At 49.2% G+C, this 14,538-nt stretch overlaps 1 protein-coding gene and 1 pseudogene across 1 annotated transcript in view; one reads left to right on the forward strand and one right to left on the reverse strand.

Moving 5' to 3' along the window:
• The window catches only part of KIRREL1 (kirre like nephrin family adhesion molecule 1), a 101,392-nt gene that overhangs the window by 53,292 nt on the left and 33,562 nt on the right, over nucleotides 1-14,538 (forward strand). The gene's annotated exons all lie outside the window — the stretch shown is intronic.
• On the reverse strand, nucleotides 7,845-8,164 carry LOC118637597 (annotated as a pseudogene).

Genomic DNA, 14,538 nt, shown 5'->3' on the forward strand with positions numbered 1-14,538 from the left:
CTGACAAACAAAATCAAAACAGAGGCATGGATATATGGAACAGACTGACAGCTTTCAGAAGGGAGGGAGGAACTGGATGAAGGAAGGTGAAGGGATTAGCCAAAGAACATATATGCATAACCCATGGACACAGACAACAGCATGGTGATGGCCAGAGGGAAGGGGGCAGGGGTTGGGTGGCGGTGGGCAAAGGGGGGATAAATAGGGACAGAAAGAGATTTTGCTTGAGGAGATGGATGCATGATGCAGTGTGCAGATGACATTATAGTAAGTTGTACACTCGAAACTTGTATGGTTTTGCAAACCGATGTAATCCCAATAAATTCAATTAATAATAATAATAATAAAAATTAGAACAGTGGACAGGGCTTGCTTAAAATCTTTTTACTAAAGAAGTTATAAGCCTGGAACATGACTGTCCGCCATGACCTGCCCAGTTAGGAATTTATGATTTATTCCAGCACCCCTTTTTCATCCACAGGTCCATCTCTGGAATTATTTTGCAATCAGAGCTAGTGGTACTTACTGCTGGATGGACGCAGGGTGAGGGAGAAAGAGACGAGAGGAGAATGACCCTGAAGTTTTGTCTTGAGGATCTGGAGAAATGCAGTTGTCATTTACTGAGAGGACCAGGTTTCAGGAAGGAAGATCAGGAGCTCAGTTTTGGATATATTAGTATGAGATGCCAAGTGGAGATGTTAAATAAGCAGTTTGACAGATGTGATTAAACATTGAGGGAAAAATCTGAACTGGGCGCCTCTGCTGGAAATAGAGATGGTATTTAAAACCACATAACTGGATGAATTCACTGAAGGAGTGAATGGAGAGAGAAGAGAGCAAAGGACAGGACCCTGGGACCTTGGGTCACTCCAACAGGAAGACGAGGAGGAACGAGCAAAGGAGACTGTGAATGGGCAGGAGTGTAGGAGACCCAGGGGAGCATGGGTCCTGCGTACCCAGGGAGGCAGTGACCAGTGGACACAAATCTGCTGATACATCAAGGAAGATAAAGGCTAGGATGAGGATTACTGTTGGATTTAGTAATTTGGAGGTAACTTACGACCTTGACCAGAAAGTTCTAGTGTGAATTAATGAGAGAATGGGAGAATTATACAAACTACTCTTAAGTAGTCTTGCTATAAAGGGGAGCAAAGAAATGGGGCAGGAGCTGGATATGGGATCAAGAGGTTTTTTAAAAGGGCAGAAAATGCAGCCTATTTGTTTGTGGATACTGGTGGAAAGGAGATAGTGGTTTAAGAAACTAGGGATGCTTGGTCATGAGAAGAAGAGACTCTGGGGTAATGTCATAACTGTTCTCACATGCTTAAAATACTGTCCTATGGAAGAGGATTAGATTCATTTTATGTAACTCCAGAAAGAAAAGCTAGGTCCAATAGTTAGAAGCTCCAAAGAGGAAGATTGTAGAGCAGCCTGAATAAGAACTTTGTGCATCCATTTATTTTATTCATTCAAGAAATTAACGTTGAATGCTACTATGTAACCAGCACCAGCTAAAGTCATGATGAAGACTCGGTTCCTTCTGGCTGGTGGAGGACAGCTACACAGGCAGACAATTGTAATACAGTGGAAAGAGCTGACAAGGGCCTGCTGTGTGTGACTGGGGAGGGGCATAGGACAGGGAATGGGGTTCAGGGAAAGGTCAGGCTAGGCAAGGGAGCCATAAATGTCTACTGACGATATTCTACCTTTTGATAACTGAGAACCTATTTGGCCTAAAGAAAGGAGGCTTAAAAGTTACTTGAACCTCAGTTATCAGGTACATTTTCTGGATGACTAGGCCATATAGTTACAGCCTTAATAAAACGATAGCTGAGAGATGGGTGGTGCTTTATCATTTACAGAGCACATTTAATCCTCGCAACAGCCCTGCCAAGATCTGTTTTATAGTTGGGTTAACTGAGGCTCAGAGCAGTGAGCCTTGCCTAAGGTCACATAATTATTATAAAGACAGGCCAGTATTGGGTCCATGAGCCCAGTCCTATGTACACACCCTTCGCAGAGCTGCTGAGCTCTCAGCTACACTGATTAAAGCTGCTCTGACCCATATCCACAGTGCTTTGGGGCCAAGGTTTGGGTCTCTTGTGAAATGTTTCATAGCCTGTGCCCCTCCCCTGATTTCTTGGAGCTTTTCCCAGTTTTCCCCACACTTTAATCTGTAAGCCAGACAGTTTCCTGCCCTCTGCCTGGGACTTTCTCTCCTGTTCCTCCCCTCTGGCCCCAACGCACCCCTTTTTCTTGACCTTGCTTCATATTCTCTTATTTCCAGATCTCTACACTCCAAGATTGGCTTAGAACTAGGGTTCCCCAGGCTTCGTGGATCAGTAGTCCCTGGGCTCCTCTGAGGTTGACGAGACCAAAAAAATTAAACGGGGTGGAATATCCAAAAACTATAAATAAGAAATATGGAAGGAAGAAGAATAGGATAATAATATGAAAACTTACCTCTGGCTTACTCTCCGTAAGGAAGTAAATACTATGTTATCTTCATTTTACAAATGAGGAAACTGAGGCACAGAGAAGTAAAGCACATCGCCCCAGGCTGAGAAGCAGAACTGGCTACCGAGGCAAAATGTTTAGCCACTGTGCTCGACTGCCTCCCTTCAGAGGGAAAAGGAGGAGAGAAAAGTTCTAGGAAAGGAGTTCGGTTCTTCCAGCATGATCGTCGGAGCCTCTGGTGTGCGGGAGCTAGGGCGAAGTCGAGTTCCTGTCCTCAGGGAACTCACAGCTGCAGAATCACAGAACATCAAAGCAGGAAGAGATCTCAGAGACGTGCAAATTGGAACACAGGGAAGTGAAGTGAAACGCCTAAGAAAGGAGAAGGGAACACACACCCTTGCGCACATGCAAAAGTAATGTAGAACATAAAACACACAAGTCGGCAGTTCAGTGCAGGCCCTTAACAACTGCAGCTGGGCTTCGGTTACAGTACAAACGTGTGCTGCATGATGCCACAGGTGAGGAGGCACAGTCTTTGACCCAAGCTGGAGGAGGAATTGCAATTTCAAAAAAAAAAAGGGTAGGAAATAGTATGGTATTGACTAAGAGAGTGCAAAGCATTTAATATCTTTGAGGAAGAATGAACAGTCTTATTTCCCAGGAGGAGAGCGTACTTTTAAGGAAGAAGTGAAAGTCTGGCTGGTGTGGTTGAGCATCGATCCACGCACCAACAAGTTGCCAGTTCGATTCCTGGTCAGGACACATGCCCAGGTAGTGGGCCAAATCACCAGTGGGGTGCATGCAGGACGCAGCCAATCGATATTCAGTCTCACCAGTGTTTTTATCTCTCTCCCTCTCCCTTCTCCTCTCTCTCTAAAATCAACAAAGAAAAAAAAAAACTAAAAAAAACAAACAAACAACCCATAGCATCTGTCCTTTAAGGCTGGGGTTTTAAAGAAGGCTCCTGGGAGCACTAAGCCTGGACTGTGTCTTGAAGGATGAAGAGAAGTGAGCCAAATGGTGGGAGAGGGGAGCATGCCGCGGCTGAGTGCAAAGGTAGGAAGCAGCTTGGAGTGTGCAGGTATGTCTGACACTCGGGATTTCTAGAAGGTACAGTGCACACTGAAGAGAGCAGGAGATGATACTAAAGAAGCGAATTGCAGCTAGGTTGGGCAGGACCTAACCTCATTTGAACTTCATCTGAAGTAACTGGGGAGCCATTAAAGGGTTTTTCACAAGGTGATGATGTTAGATTTGTGTTTTAGAAAGATCATTCCAGCAACTGTGTGCAGAATGGATTTAAGAGACTCAAACTGGAGGCAGGGGAAGTAATTAGGAAGTTATTGCAATAGCCCAGGGGAGCGATGACTAACTTCAACCAAGGGAGTCCACATGGAGAGGGATGGGCAAAATGGGGACATTTAGGAGGGATGTTGACAAGACAGACGAAAGTGTCTGGGGTGAGAGCCCAGTTTAAATGAGGATGGGGAAGGAGCAGGTTTGGTGGGTAGAAAGACTAAGGAAATGAGACTAAAGATGCCCGGATCATAGAAGGCTTGTGAGCCAGGGCCAGAGTCAGTCAGAGCTTTTATGGACTGAGCTGGTCTCAAGTGTTGGCGAACAATTCTTGGAAATCCCTTGGGTGAAGACCAAGGACTTGGCAGTTTTTCAGATTAAGGCCAAAACTCAGTGTCTGGAGGTGAGGGTTGGGGCAGAGGGGGGTGTGTGTATGTGTGTGCACACGTATGTGCGCTGCACAGTTGGAGTCTCTAGAACACTTGGACAGGGATGCTTGCGTTCCAGGGACTGCTACACCTCTGATGTGTACTTTACCTCAGGCTGCAGCACTGCCCCACCCCAGCAACCCCCTGGCAAGAACAGAGGATCAACCCCCATCCCCTCCATCCAGGGTTCTGCAGGGACTCAGGGAAATCAGATGGAGGACATGGAGGCTAACAGAAACTCAGGACTCACTTAATTCTGAGAGGCCACTCAGCACTGTAGCACAGAATGTTCTCTGATCAGGGACCTTTATGGTGACAGGGAACTGGGGTGGGGTGGGTGTAGAGGTGGCACCTGAGGAGGGGTCCAGACAGACCAAGTTATGCTTCTGGTTTTGCTTCTGACTAGCTCTGTGACTTTAGGGAACTCACTTCTTCTTTCCGGGCCTCAGGTTTTTCATCTGGATTAGAGCATTTCATGTGGGTTTCTTCCAGTTCTAATCATTTTATGTTTCTCAAGAGTGCAGTCAGATAGCTGCTGTCCATTCGATACTGGTCTCACTGTCCAAACATTTCCAAATCTTTTCTTGATTCTTGAAAACTGGAGAGCAGAAGGTCCTTCATGTCTACCCTTCCCTTTCTCCTGCTTTAGCATAAACTTTATTGGGGGAGAAGGAACATCTGCCTACCATTGGTCAGAAGAACGAAGGCCCCTCCCCAGCCTTTAGCGTTGGCGAGAGGACCCTCAGCTATTCCGGTGCTGGAGCTCACGTTGTTCCTCTGCCTAGAAGGGCTTCCTCTCCTTCCATGGCGTTTCCTGAAGCAGACGGAGGCGGGAGAACCCCGACTCCCAGCTCCTCTTTCTATCTTTCGTCTTGTACAATCACAAATGATAAGTTGTTGTTGTTGTTATTATTAATGGATCATGGTCACCCAACACATGACAGGGTTGACGTTCATGAAATAATAGCAATGAGACAACAGCTAATATTTTAAAGTGTTTACTACGTGTATATCATTGAATCCTCACAACTATCAACATTACCTAGAACCAACACATAGTCACAACAATACCAACACCAGAGTGACTATCACTGCACTTGACCTATGGTTATCTCCTCCTTGGAGGGACATATACCCCAACTCTCTTCTTTCTCCCACTCTCCCTTCCCTTAACTCAGACTTCTCTCTTGCTCACTCTTTCTCTGGGATGGGGGCGAGAGTAACATTTTGAAAATCTACCTATTAGTGGCTCCCCATTATCTACGGGATAAAGTCCACACTCCTTAGAATGAATGACCTTGGCTGGTGGCCAGGTCGTACGCACCACACACCACGCTTCGCCAGGATTCCCATAATTGCCGTGGACCACTCACTGGTGACCCACACTGAAAATGTTCCCCTTTCCCTTAGCTTCCATATTCTCCCAACTATTAACTCCTGTTGATTCTACCTCCTTCACATATTTCATATCTATTCCATTTCTCTTTATCCGCTGTCTTAGTTTTATGTCCTTATCGTTTCTCTCCAGGAGCAGTGCTGTAGCTCCCCTACTGTGCCCGCCCTCCCCCAGTGCCTGACAGAGCATTCTATCTAATTGATAAAATTCAAAGTCTTGATCCAGCATTTACAACTCTATATAATCTGGCCCCAGCTTACCTCTCTTACCCCATTTCTATTCCCTTTCAAGTCATTCAGAACCACCTGCAGATGCCATAGTCCATCAAAATCCATGCTTCTGAGCCTCACATTGCTCACATTTATACTGTGCCTGGAGGAACTTATTCACCCCCACCTCAGTACTCCTCTTACCTGCTTAGTGAACATCTTCCATGTTCAAATCTTAGTCTAAGTGATGTCCCCTCTATGAAGCCTTCCTGACTACCAACCTCCACCCCAGGCCAAACTGACCATTTCTTTCTCTGGGTCCATTATATCCCTTTCTTACTTTTATCATGGCTCCTATAGCCCCATGTTGCATTCTGTGGTTGGGTCTGTACACCCTTGTACATTCCTTGAGAGGAGACGTAGGGGATCCTACTTCCGTCTCCAGCCCCCAGTATAGTACCCGCCACACAGTGGGGTAAATGCACATAACGTTTTGAGTGTTTGGATAATGATCAGCATTCAAGACCTGCCGCACTCTGATTCCAGTCTACCTATCCTTTCTTCTGTCCCATAAGCAATAAAAATGCAGTACCTTATCACTGCTAGGCACATGTAGCTTGCAAGTGCACCAGAGGGTCATCACTTAAAACCCTGCCCTTCCAGCCTTGGCTGGGTGGCTCTGTTGGTTGTAGTGTCATCCCGTACACCAAAAGGTTGTGGGTTTTATTCCCGGTCAGGGTGCATGTGGGAGGCAACCAATCAGTGTTCCTCTTTCATATCAATGTTTTTCTCACTCTCTCTCTTTTTCTCACTCTCTAAAATCAATAAAAACATATCCTCCGGTGCGGATTAAAACTTAAAAAAAAATTAAAAACAAACAAACCCAGCCCTTCCCTTCCTTTGTCTGTATTGTTCTTTGTGCTTAGGATCTCTCTACTTTCATATTTGGTGGTTCAAGGCTTGACTGTGTCCCTTGCACAGACCTCTCCGATATTTGGTGGCTCCTCTTTTCCCTCCGTTGGAATTAATCATTTCTTCCCTAAACACCGCAGCTGACGATGGGCCCAAGCCTCGTGCTTAGCATAAACTCTGTCACAGAGTAGATCCCCAATACTTGTTTCCTGATTAGAACAGAATAGAATTGAACTTTGCACTTTCTTGCTGTTCAGGTTCCAGAGTTTCTCCAGTTTTTGCTGGAATCCCAGGTGGCAGTTGTATCAAGAAAGTGGTGGAAATGGGTTGGAGCTGAGGCGAGCGAGATGGGAGGCAGCGGGCTTCAGCTTGACAGAAACTCGGCCACAGAAGGTATAAACAAGCTCCCCCCACAAGCCAAACTGTATCTGGCTTTATTAAAGACACTCTTCATGAGCAATCATGGTGTTTCAGGCAGGACATGGGCAGACAATCATTAAAATTGCAGAACAACTTTCAAGCTCCCTTCTTCAATGGACTACCAAAGTCATAAAGCTACTGTAGACCGATGAGGCCTTTATTTTATGCCAGAAAAGTTTAGCGTGGGCCTTGGCACTGCACGTTAAGCACGTTGTGAACGAGCTTACCTGGACTTTCAGGACGTGAGATCAAAATGGCAGAATTATTGATCTCTAGGTCCACAGTCTAAAAAAGGAACAGCTTTTTTGAGGGATGCCATCTCCATAGTGACACGGGAAAGTCCAAGTTGCCCAACAAACGGGTGACCACTTTTTCTGGGTCTGCCCAACAGGTCTCTGGCCTTAAGGGAGTTATGTCTATGTCTAATGTGGAGAGAGAGAGAAAAGGACATGGAAACCAATTTTAGTTTTTCCACACCACAAAGTATTTGTGCCAAGGTGGCTAATGGGGGTCAACCTGAAGAGATCCCTCCTCCGAGGAACCAAGAGGAAGTGTCTCAAAACCAGAAGGGAAGGTGTTTTTTTCCCCCCATATTAATCCAGCTTTGGAGACATTGTTAGTGATATATGTCCTTCCCAGAAAAACAACAATTTAGTGTTCTGTGTGCTGACAACATAGCTTAAAAAAAAAAAGTAAAAGAAAATTCTGCATTTCTATAGAACTTGATTAAAAATAGTATTTCAAGTGCATGGTCACCAGAAGTACATGGTTTTCAAAAATGCAGACAGTTCGCTTGCTATCTGCCGCACCCTCGGCTTTCTGTGGCTGGTCTGTTTCAGCATCTTCCTTTTCTGCAGGGTAATTCCAGCATCAGCTTTCCTCCTTTCTCCCTGTAGGTACCTTCTCTTCTTTCCGGGGGACTTTTTAGGCTTGGGCTCTGGCTTTGGAGGAACAGATCTAGCAGATAACCCGGCAAATCTCTGTGTTTTGTCGCTCACCTTGGCTTTCTCTCCTTTGGCATCCCTTCAGCCTTTCTTCCTGGGCATGATGGCGGCGGCGCCAAGATTTTTTGCCAACAAGTTGCCTGTGGATGTTAATGGAAGCATCATTATTACTATTATTTAATTCCCGATGATCCCAAACAGCTTGCTGAGTCCTCAGGAACGGGCTGGCGACCAACCCAGGTTTCTGCCAGAAACTCATCATGGCATTTTCTCAGAATGGTTCTCAGCACCCACTCTCTGTGACTCCTCCAGAGTCGGAGGCATCTTCCAGGTCTGTCCAGCATGTGCGTTGCAGACGAGGAAACCAGGGCCTGAGAAGAGGTGCTGGCTCAGCCATGGTCTCCCCAGTAGTAAATGGCTGGAGTTCAAACCCAGTTCTTATGATTCCTAGCAGATGTTTTTTGTTACTCTGTCTGCTGAAATCTTCCCCCACCAAAATGCTGTTAGAATCCCTCATCCTCTATCTTCCTCCATTCTGTTTAATTCAGTAAATATTTATTTTATCAACTATCTCCTACACAGAGGCCTATACTGGGGAACATTGAAACAACAGGTAGGAAAGGTGAAGTTCCCACCATGACCAGTTTACTGCATTAGCTATGGGCAGAGGTGGGGTGTGATGGGGGCACTCACTTTCCTAAGCATCCTCAGAGAGGCTTTGTGCTTTCTTGCTGCCCCCCCTTGAGCCATCCACTATTCCTGTCTCACCTTTGAAACTGGGGCTCCGAGAGGGGAAGCTGGCACCTTATTGAATCTAAGCTCCAAAAACTTTGCACGGACACCTGCTTCCCCTCTGAATGAATGAGAAGGAAGCAGCCCAGGGTTACCTAGCCTGTTGTTGGTCCTCCTGAATAAGGTGGGAGTCAGGAAAGAGACCAGACTCAGGAAGCAGAGGGAGCCTCTCCTCAGCTCCTGTATCCTGACATTTGCCGTCATCACCAACACAGTTATTCCTTAGCTCCACAGCCCCACTCTCCTTGCTTCCGGAGCTGGGGGTCTCAGAGAGTTGCGCTGGTAGGTCCAGACCTGAATGGCACGATGTTTGCTGAGAAACTGAGGAGGAGTATGCGTCAGCAGTCTGAACACCCCCAACCTCATAGGCAGACACAGCAACCCCCTCCCTGTGTCCTGTCCAAGCACCTTCTTGGGAATGCCAACATGTTGTTAATTTGTGTACCTTGCAGATGCATTATTGGCATCTCGTGGTGTTGAAAGGCATGTAATTATGAGCAGAATTTATATGACACCAGAGTTGCCTGGGCACCCTCCTTGCATCTCCTAGGTACTGCGGATGTTGAAGGCTGGCTTAGAAAAGAATCAAGGCTACCCCCATTTGCATCTGTGTGCCCCTTAGTTAAGGTTTTAATTGAAAATGAGTTCATCTGTTCCCTCTGCCTAATTGCAAGCTGCTTGCACTGCCGATGGAGGATGGAGCATGCAGACAGGAGCCCAGCACCTCAGGAGACCAGGGCTGGGTCTTGGGAGGGGCATGGCCGTGACTTGGGCAGCTTTCCCTCTTCCACGTCCACCACACGAGGACTTTTTCCTTGCCATTGAGCAGGCACTGTCTTTGCAGCCAAGACTCTCCCTCCCCTCTCCCCTCCCTCCCTGTTCCATGACTGGTGGTTCTCCAGTGAGGACAGGATGCAGCTCCGAGCCTGCTTCCTCCCTTCTGCCCGAGGTATACGCCCCACTCCCTGTCCTGCCCAGCCCTCTCCTTCCAGCCCCATTGGGTCAAGCCAGTTGCTATCTGTCAACACCATTCCCCTTTTCACCTCTGGGCCTGCTCAGAGCCACTGAGCCCACCCAGGACACTCGTTCTCAGCTCCTTCCTCACTGCACCCTCCACAGCCTGCTCTGTAGCTCCCCTTCTGTGACATCCTGTCGCAGTGACGTAGGGCCCATCGTCCGTCTAGATGTTCTGCCCTGTGTCTCTCCTCAGGTTTGAGCGTCCTCTGTCCTCCGTAATGGCTCCTCACCAGGGCAGGGGAGGTGCTGCACCCCGGGAGGTGCGGCCACAGTGGCCTACCGGTAAAAGGCTGGGTCGAAGCTCTCTCTGCCTCTGTCAGGGGCTCCTGGAGGTTTGATCCCCATGGGGGGAGTGGGGAAGGCAGGGATCAGCTTGGCTGCCTTGCCTGGGCAGGGCTTAAGTGTTTGATTCAAGACCACAGGTGGAGGAGGAGCACCCAGGACCTGCCCCCGGTGGGTGCCCACGACCTCCCCCCTCAACCGCCCTTCCGTGGCCCCTGGTCACATGTCACGACTGTCACATTGGGCTCCAGAGAGCAGAAGGAAGAATGCCTTTCCCAGCTCCAGCTGAGTGGCTGTGAGATATGATTTCCAAAGTGTTAATAATGCATCGCGTTTGGATAGCCCTTTCCATCTTCCAGAGCGGCTTGCTGGGCAAGCGGGCCGCAGCTGGACGGGGCTGCGGGGCTGGCGACCGGTTTCTTTCCGGACATTTTCTCCGGAACATGCGCCTGATCCCAGCTGCCCTCGTTCCTCTTGCTGAAACAGGGAGGGACCCTTCAGTCTTGGCCTTCTGCCAGGGTGTGGAGGTACCTCCTCTCTTCTCCCTCACCCCCGCTTCCTGACCTGCATTTCTCCTTCTGCCGCTTCTAGAAAGGCCCCTACACTTTTGCTCATCACACCCCAGGTCAGTGCCAGGGCCGGGAGGCAGAGTGCCGCTGCCCTTGGGGCTCTGGGAAGTGATAGAGGTGAGTCCCCTCCCCCAGCACTGTGGCCTAACGTGGAGGCAACTGAGGGGTGACACTTTCCTCTCTGCTCTGTTTTGGGTGTGTGGGGATGTTGGAGGCTCTCTGCAGGCTGCCGGACCTTCGAGGGGGACCCAGCCAGCTTGTTTCTGTGGACCTGGTGGTCTGCTCAGACCCGCTAAGCCTGTAGATTCTTTGACCTTCCCAGACCTGAAACCTTTCTCAGCCCTCCCATCGTGGCCTCTGTGCCTTTCCCACATGGGTATTAGAAGGACCCCGTTTTTTCATTCCTTTCCAGGGCTTCTCACAGACCTAGACTATTCCCCTCGATCCATGCCATTGAGCCGTTTTCCACCTATCACTCCAAAGACGCAGGAAATGTCTCCATTTCCCAGCCTACCTCTAAAGCCGCTGCTTCCAGAAAGCCCTCCTGGAGCGACCCGATGAAGAGAGAAGACGTTTCATTACGATGGGTTGCCCTGAGTTTTCCCAAAGAACAGCTGCTCTTGACACACTGGAGAACCGGGGTACTGGCCTCTTTGCAGCAGTCAGCCCCCTGAAAAGTATGTGGTCATTCTATTTCCGTAAAAGATTCCTTTTTAGGAGACCTGGATTTCTAGCTTCTAGGAGCCCAGCTGTGTTTGCAGCATCTCTGGACCTCAGTGTCCTCATCTGAAAAATTAGGCCATTGAAAATGTGGTCACCAGGGCTTTCTGTAACATTCTTTGATGACACTCCTACTTCAAACAATTCCTTGGTGAATTATTAGGTAAAGAAAAGAAGCCCTTTGATAAGCATGTAATTGCCTTCCAGATGATTGATTTCACAGAGCAAGTTGGAGGATGTGTTTTCCCGGAGGGTGGCTTGCCTGTGCTCTGTAATGTCTTCTTAGATTCATTGCTCCTGTCTTCAGCCGTGTCTGTGGCTGTGGGTCTGGCCCAGAGTGGAAGCTCCCAGAGGGCCAGGTCTGGGGCTCTGTAGTTCTGTCTGCACCACCAGCTGGATGCTAACCCACAGCTTCCCCTTGCCCTCAGCCCTCCTGACTCCTAGGAAGACAATTCCTCACAAGTTTTCCCGACGGGGTGTGCTGCCGCTGCTGTTCAGCTGACACCATAGCTGACGAGTTATTAAAAATCCTTCATTATTATTCCGTCTTTCTCCCTCCTTTCTCTCTGCCCTGCCCCAGGCTCTCAAGGCCCATGGCTGTCACTGAAACATGCCCGGAGGCCCCTCACCCAGCAGAGGCAGGCCTTCCGCACCCCTTCTCAAAGAGGCTCCTGCAGATGAGACAGCTGGGCAGAGGCAAGGGGTCTCACCCAGGGCTGGGGTTCTCACGCCTGAGTTCCTGGTCTCAGCAGAACTCAGGAAGCCTGTGCAGGTGCTTCGATGCTTCAGGGTCTTTATATCAGGAAAGGTTGGAGAGGGCTTTACAATCTCCCAGGGATCTTGCTTAGGGAGACATGGCTGAGGTGAGCACGTTCCAGATGACATCTGGGACCCCATGCTTCATCCCGTGTGGAAAGAGGAACGGACCTACTCCATCATTCCATTCCCTGAGCTGGGGTCCAAACCCAGCTCATCCATCACACATCCCAGTAATCAGATTCAGCTGTAGCAAGAACGGAACAGGAGCCTTAGCCACAGGTTCCGAGAGGTGGAGCTCCGCTCCTTGGAATTCAAGGGGCAGGGCACAGAGGGAGAGGCCTGCTTCCGCATCACGTGGCAAATAGGCAGAGTCTCTCACAGCGCCTCCCCGCTGTGGGTTTCCCATGGGCGCCCTGGGAAGGGTTCCTGTGCCCTGGGTCTGAGCAAGGGACCCCAGAGTCACAGCTGTGAGTGGTAGAAGTTCAGGCTCTGCCTCCTGGCGTGGGGTCTGTTCACTTACTGTCGCATTTCTCTCTGCTCAAACATGTCTCTTCAGATCTCACTTGCTTTTCCTGGTGTCTCAAGCATCAGGTTCTTTTTGTCCTGAACCTCATAGCCTTGTGAGGCTCCACTTTCTAGGACCCAGCTCCTGGGGCCAAAAGCTCTGGGTTAAAGACAAGAATATTCATCCATAATTAGCCTGAGAATTCCGAGGCCTCCATTCCCATCTTGACTTGGCCTCCAGGTCGAACTGATAGCTTCTGTTTGTCTCTACCTTTGTTTACCCAGAATTGTAACCATCTATCCAGAGGTATGGGGACAGAAAATACTGAGCTTAGAGTTAGTGAAGTGAAATTGTCGTTAGGGACATTGGCCTTCAGGATTTGGGTGGGGATCTAGACAGAGCCGGAGCTTGAGATTGACCAGTGACCAGTATGGGCATTGGGGTAGGCAGGAGGGGTCAGGCTTGAAGCAGGGGTGACTGTTAAAGATAGGGGTTAAGGTTTGGCGTGTGTGCTCATTTTTTAAAAATCAACATCTATTGGTCACTTCTGCTGACCAGGCACGGAGGGCATTTGAGAGGTGAAGAAGCCCATGTTCTAGCTAGAAATGGGGGTGAGAATAATTGTGGGGGTTGGGTTGGGGGTTGAGGCTGGGTTGGGTTACGGTGGAAGTTGGAATGGGGGCAGATTACGCAGACCTGAGCAGGTTGGCGCGAGGCTTCTGTGTAAACCCCTTCTTCCCAGGCTCTGCTCTGAAACCCTCTTCCGTCACTGCTCGCCCAAGCTTGCCTCTGCTCTCGGGCTTCCTGGACTCCCTGGAATCCATGTAGTGACAGCAGCCATCTGCCACCCTCCTAGTATCTATCACTCTCTCCCCTTTCCTCCTCCTTTCCCCTTTCTGGTGGGAGTCCAAATTCTGCATGTCAAGGGGGTGGGCCTGATGACGCCTGCCCTCTCTCAAGGCTCAAGTTCTGGGAGTCGCTGAGCCTCGCTCCTTCTTCTCCATCTCTGTCCCTAGTCACTGCCCATGAACCCCGTGTACCCACCCCCCCTCCTTTCCTGGCACCCCTGGCCTCCTCGCCCCAGACTTTCACACTCCATCTTTTACACACTTGGGGCCCTTCTGTCTCCAGTGGAGTTCTCAGGGTTCTCTGACCTCCCCTCATTTTCCCTTTTGCCCTAAAGCAATACTTTCTTATCACCCTGTCTCTCCTCCTTTGATCCACTTTCCAGAGTCCCTTGGAAGTCCCCTTTGGCTCTTCTTTCTGTCTGCCCTTCCTCCTCCATCATCTTCCTTCAGAGAACCTCCAACCCCATCCCTCCAACTCATGGCCTCTTGGGCTGGAGACATTTCTGTTCACCTTCCCTCCTCAGTCATGTGATGTGGGGCAGAGCCCTCAGAGGACAGCTGCCTCTTCTGGCCTCCCAGCTGGGAGCAGGTAATTTTGTTAGGAAAAGACACCAGGTGTAGAGGAATGTTAGCATGGGGGCATGGAGTAGGGATGTGTCTCTTCCTTCCCTGTTTCATTCCAGTGTGAAATAGCATGATTCCAAGGTCACCCTCTTCTTCCTCCATTAGCCCCATGCCCACTGTTTAGGGGGCGGCTGAATGAAAAACCATGATTTCAGGAGTAGCTTGGGAAGGAAGTTCCAGAATTATCTGAGCAAAGGTCAAACTGCTCCCCTCCCCACCTTCCGTTTTTGAGAATCTGCACATAAACTTGTTGAGAGCCCGGTGTCCAGAGGCTTCTTTTTGTTCCCCACTGTCCTCTTTGTCCCCCTGTCCCCTCCTCTGCCTTTTTCTTGCTCACGGAGCCCTCATGTGCTCCCATGA

The sequence above is a fragment of the Molossus molossus genome, unplaced genomic scaffold (genome assembly GCF_014108415.1).
Source record: "Molossus molossus isolate mMolMol1 unplaced genomic scaffold, mMolMol1.p scaffold_m16_p_20, whole genome shotgun sequence".
NCBI classification, from domain to species: Eukaryota; Metazoa; Chordata; class Mammalia; order Chiroptera; family Molossidae; genus Molossus; species Molossus molossus.